This window comes from Anabrus simplex, chromosome 6 (assembly GCF_040414725.1).
Source record: "Anabrus simplex isolate iqAnaSimp1 chromosome 6, ASM4041472v1, whole genome shotgun sequence".
NCBI lineage: Eukaryota > Metazoa > Arthropoda > Insecta > Orthoptera > Tettigoniidae > Anabrus > Anabrus simplex.
The window spans coordinates 168,431,093-168,444,929 of record NC_090270.1 but is presented as its reverse complement, the minus strand read 5'-3'; the positions used below and the strand labels follow the sequence as shown (position 1 = coordinate 168,444,929).

Below are 13,837 nucleotides of genomic sequence, written 5' to 3'. Positions count from 1 at the left end.
TTGAAAGAAATTAATTGCTAAATTCAAACCAATAAAAGCCCCAGTTTGATGATACATGTCAACTAAAATGAGGGCTAGTCCCATGCTACACAAATATAGAAATAAAACCAAACACAGAGGTATAGTAAACTTGCATCATTATCGAAAACACTTCAGGTAATGTGTGTAGACATTCCATACTTATGCAAGGTGACACAGAAATACCGGGAGGCAAACCTGAGGGATAATTACAATATAATACAAAGGATAAGAAATGGGTATTGCCTTCAAACAAACAGTATACGATCTTAGCTGAGAAGCTAAGTCATTTTGACAAATTTAGCAGTGAACGTTAAACTCAAGGGCAAACTCCTGCATAAGAAAAAGGGTCAATTATCACATTTGAATGAAGTTAAAACCAAAGTTAAGGCAGAAACAGTGCTTACCCTGAGACCGGGGTTCGCATGAGCGGACTGAAGGACAAGCAGGTCCACTCACTATAATGGTCAGATGATCAAAGACACAGGTGCTACCTCACTCACACCAAAGAAGCGGGGTAAGATTGAGAAACAAGAAATGGTGCAACCACCAAAGAGAACAAATCAGAATGCTGAATTCAACTTTCACTTTCACCAATCACATTTACTTTTATTTTCTCCAAATAAAAGTATCTTTTTCTTGCTGACACAGCGATAATAAATGTTCGAGAAAAGTCTTCGTTTATGCATCAGAAAATATGCTTCCAGAACTGCATGTGGCGGACGGTTGCAGGCGTGTTGTAAGTGTGTTCCTGATAATAAGCGTGTTTCTTGTGGTCCAAGTGCTTTTATCGCGGTTACGTGTGAATGAAATTGAACCGACTAGCGTATACTTTGATGTTAAGTGCGGTGTAACTTGTTGGGAAGATATACTCTCCAATAATAAGCTGCAAATAAGTGCCCACGTGTTGTGTGTTAACGGCAAGCAGCAGAGAATGGCGTCCAGTCAGCGTGTAAAGCACAAGCCTTCGGCCAGTGACACATCCATCCTGACGCTGAGTGTTCTACTACTAGCAGTTGCCGGCGATGTCCAGCTGAACCCAGGACCGGAGGTAAATACCAGCCTTAGCATCTACTACCAGAATGTCTGTAGTCTTAAGAAATCACTCGTAGACTTTAACGTCGCTCTGAGTGACATGCATTACGACTGTGTGTGTTTAGCGGAGTCCTGGCTCAGCTCTTCAATCGACAATAGTGAAATACTGAATGACAATTATGTTATTTTCCGCCAAGATAGGCAAAATATCATTACTAGTAAGAAAAAGGGAGGTGGGGTTTTAATAGCAGTGAACTCTGTGTACGGTCCAGTGCAACGACCTGACTTAACGGGAAACTGGGAATGTGTTGTTGTGAAAGCCACCCCATCCCCTGGCCGAGCGCTATACATAGTCTGCTGTTACCTGCCCCCGGACGAGGTGAAAGTACGGCTCGCAGACTTCCGAGAAACCCTGGCTCGAATCAATCGCGTAGCAAAACAAAATGACACTATTATTGTATGCGGATATTTCAATATAAGCCAATTAGCCTGGGCGTCAGACGATTCGGGATCTATTAATCCTATTCTCGCCCATGTCAACGAGGAAGCCTGCTTTCTTTTAGAGATCACTAACGAATTTAACCTTCGCCAAGTTTGCGGTTTTCCAACACGAGGAAATAACTTCCTGGACCTGGCTTTCGTGTCTGAAAAAGTCACTAATAATACCCTGTGTGAAGCAACAGAACAGTTAGTACAATCAGATCATTCTGCGCTTGAGCTCAGACTTCATATTTCCCGTGTTCCTCGTTTACCACAGACTACAAAATCATTATTCGTTTGGACAAAAGCAGACTTTCCCCATCTACGAAATATCTTATCCCGTTGTCCGTGGAACTTGCTCGAATCCTGCCCATCTCTTGATGCCGCAGTTGACTTGTTTTATGACTTACTGCACAGCGCTCTCCAGGACGCCGTACCTTCCCGCATCATGAAGACCAGGCGTCTTCCCTCTAGGTATGATTCCGAACTTACAGACAAAATGCGGGCAAAGGAAAGAGCAAGGAAACGAGCTGCAAAGTCTTCACTTCCTTCAGATTACATTGAATTCGCGGCGCTAAGAAAGGAATACAAACAAATGCAGCGGAGAAAGTACAGGGATTATGTCGGGTCTGTTGAGGAAGATATTATCAGACACCCACAAAGATTTTGGAAATTTATTAATTGCAAAACAAAATCTAGGCGGCTACCATCTATGATGATTAATGAAGATAAGGAAATTAGCTCTTTGAAAGAAATTCTGGATAATTTTGCTGACACTTTCAAAACATTCCATCCACCCAGTGTTCCTTGTAATTCTCACACCGAACAATTAGGCGAAATTAATTTATCATCACTAGTAACTTCGACATCGGAAGTCTGCAACATCTTGAAGTCGATGGATACGAAGAAGTCTTGTGGTCCAGATCAAATTCCAGGAATTGTGTTACGTGAGTGTGCTGAGGAGCTGGCAATCCCACTAGCTACGATAATCAACTGGTCTCTTCGTACAGGCAATTTCCCGTCGGAATGGAAGAAAGGCTATGTTATTCCAGTGTTTAAGAAAGGTGACAGATCTTTATTTGTCAATTACAGACCAGTAGTTCTTCTTTCACTTATATCCAAAGTAGCGGAAAGAGTCGTATACAAAGCCGTGTACAGTGCAGTCAATGGTTTAATTAATATTAACCAGCATGGGTTTGTCCAGAAACGCTCAACTACCACCAATCTTGCTGTGTACTCCCACTTCATATCTAGCGCTCTGGACAATTGCAAGCAGGTTGATGCCGTGTACACGGACTTTTCTAAGGCTTTCGACTCAGTGCAGCATAATGCTCTTCTGACTAAGTTGTCAGCATATGGGATTCATGGAAGCTTGCTTGAATGGTTTAAATGTTATCTTAACGAAAGAAGGAATTCAGTAAAATACGAGGGTATCATTTCTCGCCCTTATCAGCCTATGTCTGGCGTCCCACAAGGTTCACTACTGGGACCTTTATGTTTCCTTCTATTTATTAATGATCTGCCATCACAAATCCATTCGAGCAACTACCTGCTCTATGCTGATGACCTTAAAATCTACAGGGTAATTGAAAAGATGAGTGATTGCGAATTGTTACAGTCTGATATAAATAATATTAGTGATTGGTGCAAAAACTGGCATTTAACCCTAAATATTTCAAAGTGCAGTGCGATATCCTTCACGAGAAAAATGCAAGTTAATGTATTCAATTATAATGTAGGGAATCAAGAAGTGAAGCGTGTTAATAAAATTAACGATCTTGGTATTATTTTTAGTAATCAAAATGGACTGTCTTTCAATGAGCATGTGTTAAATATCGTTAACAAGGCATTTAAAACGTTAGGCTTCCTCAAAAGAAATTGCAAGAGTTTTAAATCTGTTGTCCCATTGAAAACCCTGTATTTTTCGCTTATACGATCTAGTCTAGAGTACTGCTCTGAAGTGTGGATCCCCTCACAGCAATACTTAGTTAATGCCTTAGAGCGAGTACAGATCAGATTCTCAAAATGGATTAGTAAAAAGTGTTTGGGTATCAAGCTGTCATCGACAGATTATGATTTGTTTTGTACAAATATGTGTATTGAGTCGCTTAGGACTAGGCGCAGGTATGTCAACGCACGTCTCATACACAAATGTATCGGTAATTTCCTTGACTGTCCCAATTTACTCCAGTTGCTACCAATTCATGTTCCTTCCCGCAATACCCGACAGGCTGTCACCTTTCACTTACCCAGGTGCAGAACGGAATCACACAGGAACTCTTGGTTTATGCACGCCCTAAGATCCCTGAACGAAATTAGCGTGATAGTGGATATATTTCACTCGTCAGCTAGTGAAATTCGCAGACATCTTATGGACACTTCATAGACAGAGTGTTCCTTGTATCTTGTTCTGCCCATTTAGTAACTGAAAGTTATACTTCCTTCCTTCGGTCATTTCAAAACATGTCTTTTATCCTTCGTAATGTGTTTTGTAAATATGTATATATTATATATTGCTTATTTATAATTAGTGGTAGTAGTAAGTTCTGTTAATATTGTTATTATTTGAATGTATTATATCATCTGTAATTGGAGAATCAATAACTCTGTTGATGATAAATAAACAAATCAAATCAAATCAAATGTGTAGTTTCATACATTTTGACAAAAAGCAAAAATATTAAAATCCACAGATTAATGATGATTTGGATACAACTCATAAATAAGAGTTTCTTAAACAGAATTTAAAATGATCTGGATCTTCCAAGTCCAAAAGTTCAAACAGAATAAATCTTATACAAAAATATAATTTTTAATACAACAAAATATTTCAAATCAATCCCACTGCTGTCTTTATATTGCCACAATTTCCAACCTGCACACTGAGGTCTCCCCTGAGTATCACTTCCATATCGGTGATTACTTCATCGAGTGTCTCCAAGAATTCCTCTATATTTTCCTCACTGTTTCCACTATGGGGTGCATAAACTTGGATGAAATCTTTCACTTCTTCTTCCATCCTCAGTCATACTTTGATTATTCTATCACTAAAGTAGTCTACCCTCTCCACATTTTCATCCAGGATTTTGTTAACAATCACTCCTACTCCATTCTTTGCCTCACTTCCTCCATTCCAGTATAGGGTGTATCCTCTACTCATCCTCTTCACTCCAATTGACCACACTCAGTCCCATCATTGTAACATTCTTTTTCTCCATAAAATCAAAATTTTCTGATCAAGGCCGTAACATTTATTATTGCAGACTTCATAATATTAACCGCTGGTTGCCCACTTATCACAGTTCCCCCCAGCAGAAGAACTGCTCGTCGCTTTTAGCAGGGTACGCCTAATCTTTTTCGAGGCTGATAATTACCACCACTCAGTTTAGGCTATTGTTACGATTGGGTTGCCACTCCCGAAGGCATTTTAGAGCTACTGCCAGCAATCATTAAAGTCCTTACCAGATGCTACACACTGGGTCAGTGTGCTCTGGGACTCACACAGGCAGGTGTGCCACTCTCTGGGCAGGGTTGCCTCCGAAGAGGGTCCCTACCTGCTAACTGAAGGTAATAATACCCATAAAATAAGTTATACAATACACACCTATATTTGAATCGTTTGTTGCAGAAACAGCACTTCTCCACTTTTTGACACTATATGAGTTATTAATACTGCCATGATTAATGCACGAAGGGCTACCATTCTGTGCAGAAAAAACACTTCTACCATATATCTCTGCCTGTCAGTCGCGAATGAAAGTTTCCGTTTTGTGCAGAAAGAACACTTATCCTGAAGAGGTGTTGTTTTTCTTTCACTTGAGTCGCTAGGAAGAGGTGTGAAAATAAATGAAAAAATCGCGTATCATATAAATCAATTTATGCAGTTTCAGTACGAGGCAAATCATGTCTTAGGAAAATTCTGTGTTGATGGACTGTGCGTTCATACTTTCAAGTTGCTTATTTCTGCAACCCGTCTCCCTGTGTTACCAACTAGACTTGTTTATCCACAAGGCTGTGTTCCATTAAATGAAAAGAAATTAGCAGACATAAAGAAGTTGGAATCTTACATACCAGAAGAACACCATGAGTTTTATAATGAACTGTTTGCATGGACAACATCAGTGCAATAGAAGTGAGAAGCATTGTTCAAAGATAAGAGACTTACATGTTACTTGTATTATATTGTGTTGTTTCGTTTTATATATATTTTGAATATTGGAAAGGGACATGAAAGGAGTATTCTTCTGTTTATTTTTCTATACAATGTGGTCTAATCATAATATGTGCAAATAAGTAAGTCTTACAAATAACTATTAAATAATGGGTTTAAACACTGTATTTCCTCAGTACAAAATTTGTACTTTATTTAATAAAGTTCCTTTTGAAATTGAAATGACGTTTAAATCAATGTTACACTTCCTTATATTCTCATTAATAGTGTTTGTTGCAGAAACAGCACGTCTCCACCACTTTCAACAAAGTCTGTAAAGGAACGTATTGGACTAATTTATACAAACAACCTATCTGACATAGTCATTTCAACAGTAGAATAAGCATAATAAATATCGGAAGGATAGAAATGACATTACACACTACAGACAGTTTTTCCTGTTTTCTGAACAATTTGGTACGTTGGAGAAGTGTCGTTTCTGAAACAAATGATTCATTTTCAGTACATATGCAAATATAACATGAAGTAAAGTTGCTCAACCAAGCCAGGAAACTTCTCAGAAAATATTCAACTCCCACCTTTTGGAGAAATAATGGAAAAATATTCATACAATTTGTAGCTTAACAGGCAGTGAAATCTTATAGTCAAAGATGTTTAAATTAATTTCTAAAGGCAGCCTTCATCTGTGTGGTTTCACATACCTTCCTTCCTTCATTTGTTCCCCTGCCTCTGTAACAACAACAAAATTAACATGGTAGAGAGTTAATTTCAGAATACTATTTAGCAAACACTTATTTATCCAGTTTTATGGATAGAACTTAAACAAGTGCATGGATATGAATCAAAGAAAGGAAGCTGGGAATAAGTATCAGAAAACAGAGAAAACATAAACATAAAGACAAGTTTATTTTTTATTATTTTTTTATTTTATTTTATTTTATTTTATTTTATTTCTATTATATTATTTTATTATTTTATTAATCTCAAAAATAATAAAATAACAAATAGCATTAACGGATTGTGTCTTTGGCTACACTATGTCGATGACACATTAGCAATAATAGATAAAAATTGCAACAATAGTGAAGACATACTAACCTACTTAAATAGCCTAGACAAGTGCATCAAGTTCACCAAAGAGGACGAGGACAATAATTTAATCAATTTTCTCGACATTGCAATTACCAGGACCTTAAACAATTTCGATTTCCAAATTTACAGAAAAACCTTCGTTCACTCCCACAACCATAAAACAAAATTCTCTTCACCGATAGTCACACAAACAAGCATCATTTTACAGCTTAGTGTACAGGGTGCTAAAAATTCCCATGTCAACCGCCAACTTGAAAAAAGAAATAGCTATTTTCAACTAATACAATCCCTCAATCATACATAAAATAATCAATCAAGTGAAATTGAAAATGACCATGAACCTCTCCCCAATGGAAAAAAAAAAAACAAATCAAAGTACACAACCTTTACCTATACTAATCCCATCATACATCAAATCGCTACCCCTTTAAGGAAACATGATATTAAGATAGCCTTTAAGACCCAAAATTCAAATCAAAAGTTATTCTTCAACCACAACAAGATAAACTTGGACAACAATAAATTTTCGGGTTCCAGCATTTACAGACTGAAATGCGCTGAGCGCAACAGTTCGTACATCAGTCAAACCGGAAGAAGCTTCACAACTAGATATGCTGAACATTTTAATGCCCAGAAAAACAACAAAAACTCAGCAATGAGCATCCAAATGAAGGACACAGGACACAGTTTCACCACAATTGAACAAGATCTCCAAATTTTAAAAAGACTAGATAAAGGCAGACTCATGACCGAGTTCGAAAATTTGTACATTTTCTTGGACCAAAAATACAATAGTAATCAAAACTTAAATGATCCGATAGACAACCGAAGCCCTCTTTATGAACAATTAATCATTTTGTTCAACAAGTTAAATCTGAAAGACAAAAGATTAGTTGACGTCCTCAAAACAACCTCCTCAAGTACCCCCACTAAGCCGTTCAACTTATCACGCCCCTGTTCTCCCTCCAATACACACAACTCCTTCCCATGCTCCAATCACAGGCCCACAGCCCCGCCTTCTCAGGCCCACTCCCCTCCACCAATACATCACACATACAATACGAGGAGTAAGACGTTAGTAACAGCCAGTGCTTCAAAACCCTCTTAGCAATAAGGTAACAGCCCAACAACACTTAAGGTAAGTTTTTTAACTTCACAGTCTCAACTCTCCGACACATTCATTCTTTCTCTTTTCCCGTCATTTCACTCAACTAATTAAGGACTTATCCTTCCTTTCAGATTTTCACATACGTAAGACAGTTCAACATTAATTACATCGGACAACGTCTTGACTGTTGCCCACTCAACCAATAAAAACTACAACCCCATACTTCAACAACATAAACACACGGAGAAACTTAAAAACACTAGTCAATTGGGAAGACTTAACGACATTTCAACCGCCCATTCAAGCCATTATTTTTACTGTTTTCAACATGGTTACTTTTGAATCAAATATCAACTGTTGTTTACATGCACTAGGCACTCCGTCTTCATAGAGAATGTCCAATGGAGGTGATTAGCCCATGGATACTTCAACGGACAATTTTGAGTCTAAAATATAATTAGTCAACATAAACATCCAAGTTGAATTACGACGTAATGCAAAATTTTTATATGAGCTGCTCATAAATTACATACAAAATTTCACATCTTGAAGCCATTTCTGACTAGACTGCACCAGGACCGTAATATTGAGGTCCGGAGTAAAAAAAAAATTTTTTCTTCTTCCACGGATATTAATACAAATTTGGAATGTTTTTTTCACATTATTTTACAATGTAAAATACACGTACAGTAAATTGCAATTATATGTATTCTGCATTCATTCTCAACATTTGTACATACATTTTTAAACTGTCTTTGAACTTAGCACCAAATAAGACTTTAACTACCATTATTGTCAATACTGTACAATAGGACGGCCTTGTTTTGAGTGAAAATTCACCAACGTGTTCACTAGTGTAACATTTTTTAGTTAATTTTGATATTTTGTTAATGATAAGATCTTGTAAATGTTTTTTAATGTATTCACTCAGGTAATATATTTTTATCATTTCCAACCAGACGTCTGGTAGAATTTTGAGGTATTTGATATGACTGATGATGCTCCACAGAAGGGGCGAAACATGTCTCAACGATTTTTAACGATGTTTAACTAATACGTTAACATCTTGTACTGTATTGAATAGGTTGAGTTAAAATAAATTTCTTATATTATTATAAATTAATATACTTTCAATACGGAAAAAATGATTTTCATTACTTGTAATAAGTGCTCCAGCTGTCAAAGGAAATCACTCCCCAGGCCGGAATTTCTGGTATAGATCCAGAGTGTCACTGCTGCCGACAGCTTGGCTCCAAGTGCTCATCTGACCTTCTCCTTACCAACCTACAGCCATCACAGGCATCAAAACAGAAAACGCTCTCATCTGAGAACACAACAGATCTCTACTCCGCCCTCCAATGAGCTCTAGCTTGATAACACTGAAGTCATAGATGGTAGTAATTTGGAGTTAGTGGCTTGAACGCTACAGGACGTCTAGCTCAGAACTGTCCCTCAAGTTATCAGTTTGTTATAGTTTGTTGTATCACTCTGAAGCTGTAATGGCTGCTGAAGATGCAATACGATACACCACAGCCAAGCGGTGAATATGGCAGTCCATAGTAGCTTGCGTGTGGCCAGACCCCAGTCTTTTGATACAGTGCCTTCCCGTGACCATTGCTACCAACATCAATGCATTGTGGATACAATCCTGCCAAGTCTTTCTGAAATAATGCGGTACTGCCTTCTTCACCTTCTTAAAGGCATGTATGACTTTCACCTACCTCACAACATCAACACCAGACAATGACTAACACTCAAGAAGTGTACAGCACGCATTTAAAGGAAACTTGCTTTGCAAATTCATAGTGGCACTACTAGAACCACTCTTCATCGAGTAGCGTGCAAATTTGAATAGGAGTAACCTTTCAGATGTATAAACATGCCTCTCAAATTTCATTTATCTAGTACAAATCCTCTTGGTTTTGAGATTTCATTTTCTGCCAGCATATGAAAAAACCAATTTGTGTATGTCTTTGATATTTTTACCTACCCTTTCTGAAACAGCTTAAATGGATTGGAAATAATTTGTCCCGAATGTGTAAATTTATAATACCAATATAATGGTCCATTATTGGACATTGTAAATTTTATAAATTTATAAATTTATGTTTTTTCTCATGCTGCCAATTCATATTTTGGACCTTAAAATTACAGTTGTTCTGCAGAAGTCATGTTTATTGCTGCAAGAGTAAATATTTCTACACACTAGATATTGCCAATTAAAATTAGAGGAATAATTTTGTATGACTTCAATATTTATGAGCAAAATAGAATAAACTTATAAGAGGAATCCCTCACTGAAATGTAACTTAGAAGCTTTCCAGTCTATTGAACACACAGGTCCATTATAAATATTACACTGTAACATACATTAAACAAAGAATAAAAATACACACTATTAAACAAAGAATGACATGTTTTGTTCTTAAAAGAACATCATCAAATCACACTTGATATTGGAAATATTTATGTTAATTTCTGTCTAGGAATTTGAAATTTGGAACTTATCTTAATGAAATCCTGCTGTGTTTCCACTCCAGCAATGCTTTTATTCCTTGTTTAATAGTGTGTTTTTTACAGGTATGTTATAGTATAATATTTATAATGAACTTGTGCGTTCGAAAGACTGAAAAGCTTTTAAGTTACATTTAACTGAGTCGACACTGGGAAGTAAGGCTTCCTTCTTAACAAACGAATTGTCACTGTTCAAAATTAAAACTTCCTACTTACATTTTAACTCTTGTGTTGTTGTCTTTGATACACTTACTAAACTATATAAGTCACGGTAAGAAGTTGCATTTGAATGGAGTGAAACGTACCTTCTTCTTCTTCTTTTTCTTCAACCAAACGTTCTTCTATTAACCGTGCAGTTTCAGGATCAACTTCGTAGACGCTATGAAAGAGAACGATGGCATTTGGATCAAATCTAATAAACAGAATTCTAATACAAAATGGGAGTAAGTTGTGTTGTTGCAGTGTATCTAGAAGCTTTAACATAATAATTTGGCAAGTTTGAGTTCTCCAACCTCTCTCACTCCAACCTGATAACTTACAAGAGGTGCCGCTGTTAAGCCGAGCAATCCAGTGAATGATTAGAAGCTGGATTGGCAAGTAGGGAAGATCACTAATCGGGCATCAAAGTAGGTGTGGTAAGTAATGGGGACCCAATTTTTGTGCTAAATACTTTTAAATATTTATTTTCTTATATATTAAAAAGATGAAAAATTATGTATAAAAATTATGAAAATAGTTTCAGTAATAAACCACACCCGGGCGACTGGAGTGGGACATTACATAAAATCAGCTTCATGGTCCGTATCGCATTTCAATAGATTCACAATTAGGTAGTTATTTATTTTCCACCTAGTCGATACAATGATTGCTTAAGGCAATTTAATGGTTAAAAGTGGTACATGTTTCGTATATTATCAACATCTTCAGCCACATAACACTGTTTAGATGAAAAATATATAAATTGACAAAGTAATGCTTTAGAGGAAGTGTCCTTAAAATTAACATAAGATTGACAACATTAAAACAAACAAATAACTCAAGAGAAAGTATATATATTATTTCTACAATTGAAAGCAGTCATCAAGGAAACACTTGTACAATATTCCATAGAGAATATGTCCTAATGAATATTCTTTTCTTAATAATTCATGAAAAAAGGTCAATTTATAAATTTATTATAAATTATAATAATTTATAAATTGATCTTATAATTTATTATAATTATATATATATTATATATATATTATGTAATTATTGTATTATATATATTATATGTAATTATAATTTATTATAATATTACACACACACACACACACACACACACACACACACACACACACACACACACACACACACACACACACACACACACACACACACACACACACACACACACACACACACACACACACACACACACACACACACACACACACACACACACACACACACACACACACACACACACACACACACACACACACACACACACACACACACACACACACACACACACACACACACACACACACACACACACACACACACACACACACACACACACACACACACACACACACACACACACACACACACACACACACACACACACACACACACACACACACACACACACACACACACACACACACACACACACACACACACACACACACACACACACACACACACACACACACACACACACACACACACACACACACACACACACACACACACACACACACACACACACACACACACACACACACACACACACACACACACACACACACACACACACACACACACACACACACACACACACACACACACACACACACACACACACACACACACACACACACACACACACACACACACACACACACACTAAGTTTGCAGAAATATAATTAATTTCTGAAGAATTTGAATTCAGGAGGCATCATCCTTACTTAGCTCATGTAGTCATCATCATTCTCCTTTCACCTTATCCAGCTCCTGCTGGGTCGAGGCATTTATGGCATTTCTCCACCTTCTTTTCTTCTTCCACCATTCCCCTTCCATTATTTTTCCCTGGTCCAGGTTTCTTCTTCTTGCTCTCCTCTTTAATGAATCGATCCATCTCGTTCTAGGTCTCCTTCTCGCTCTCTTTACCTTGTACTTCATCTCAATCATCTGTTTTATTTTTTTCTCCTCCATCTTGTTTACATGTCCAAACCATCTTAGTTTACTCCTATCACTTCTGTCATTTAGGTTTTCCATTCTGACCTCCTTTCTCACATATTCATTATATTTGTTTCTCAATGTCTTTCCTTGTTTTTCCTATCGTACTTCTTAGGCATTTCATTTCACTGGCTTGAATTCTACTCTCCACCCTAGTGTTCACTGTCACAGTCACAGCCTCATAAGTCAATATGAGTGCATAATATATTTTGTACATTCTCTTTTTACACTTCCTTGGTACTTTCAGAACACTTGTGTAAAAAATATGTTCAGGCTATGTTGTTAGGAAGTGAGAGTGACTGTCATCTCCTAGTGATGAAAACAGTGAGGCAGACAGTAACAGTTCATGTGACAGGTATTAGGCTTAATGATGTTTTCCCCCCTCAAAGTGTTTTTTTTTTTTGCTTTACATCGCACTGACACAGATAGGTCTTATGGCGACGATGGGATAGGGAAGGCCTAGGAATGGGAAGCGGCCGAAGCCTTAATTAAGGTACAGCCCCAGCATTTGCCGGGTGTAAAAATGGGAAACCACACCTCCTCAAATTACTGGTACTACTGTCAAAAGTGAAGATGACAATTATCTTAATATTTAACCAGCGAAATACAAGTTACCACGACAACGAACCTAACCTCAATTTTTAACTTTCAATTCCAAAACCTAAAATCATTTGGACATTATTAAACATAGAGATTTAAAACTTTTAACATTAAAAGACAACACAGTTTAGTGATTCTAACAGTAACATTAACATGTATGTGAAATAATTATTACTATGCCAAATACTAATAAAATTTGCACAATTAATTACAGAAAGTGAAAATTAATAATTAATTATTTTTTTAAATGTAAAGACATGCATGCCAACAAAGTAAATCACAGGACATATACATGGATATATCATGAATCATGAAAAAAAACCCATCTATATAGATTCAAAACTGAGGCGGGTGCAAAATTTTCAGTAAGACCTTATATTTTGCCTTAATTTAGGTTGGCAGTTTTAGCAGTACTACAGCATTTTAGTTTGGCAGGGAAAGGTTAATCTCCCTAATCACGTATGCTTCCTTTGTCTCGATTGTAAGGGAGACTCAAGGACTCAAATCAGAAAAGTTTTGCAAAATACCATTCACTAGTGTAGCATAGTGTGTTTGTAAATGTTGGGGGTGTGTGTTATAACCTAGTGTATCTA

At 36.9% G+C, this 13,837-nt stretch overlaps 1 protein-coding gene and 1 long non-coding RNA gene across 2 annotated transcripts in view; both read right to left on the bottom strand.

Annotated features, from left to right (window-relative positions):
- LOC137501213 (uncharacterized) overlaps positions 1-6,428 on the bottom strand; it is a 65,337-nt gene extending 58,909 nt beyond the window's left edge. Inside the window, exon 1 of the long non-coding RNA XR_011018423.1 lies at positions 6,406-6,428. This is a non-coding gene — a long non-coding RNA (uncharacterized lncRNA). The remainder of the gene's footprint in view (positions 1-6,405) is intronic.
- Positions 6,429-10,723: 4,295 nt separating this feature from the next.
- The window catches only part of LOC137501212 (dynein regulatory complex subunit 5-like), a 69,583-nt gene continuing 66,469 nt past the window's right edge, over positions 10,724-13,837 (bottom strand). The window contains exon 2 of the transcript XR_011018422.1: positions 10,724-10,797. The gene's annotated coding sequence lies outside the window, so the exon portion shown is untranslated. The remainder of the gene's footprint in view (positions 10,798-13,837) is intronic.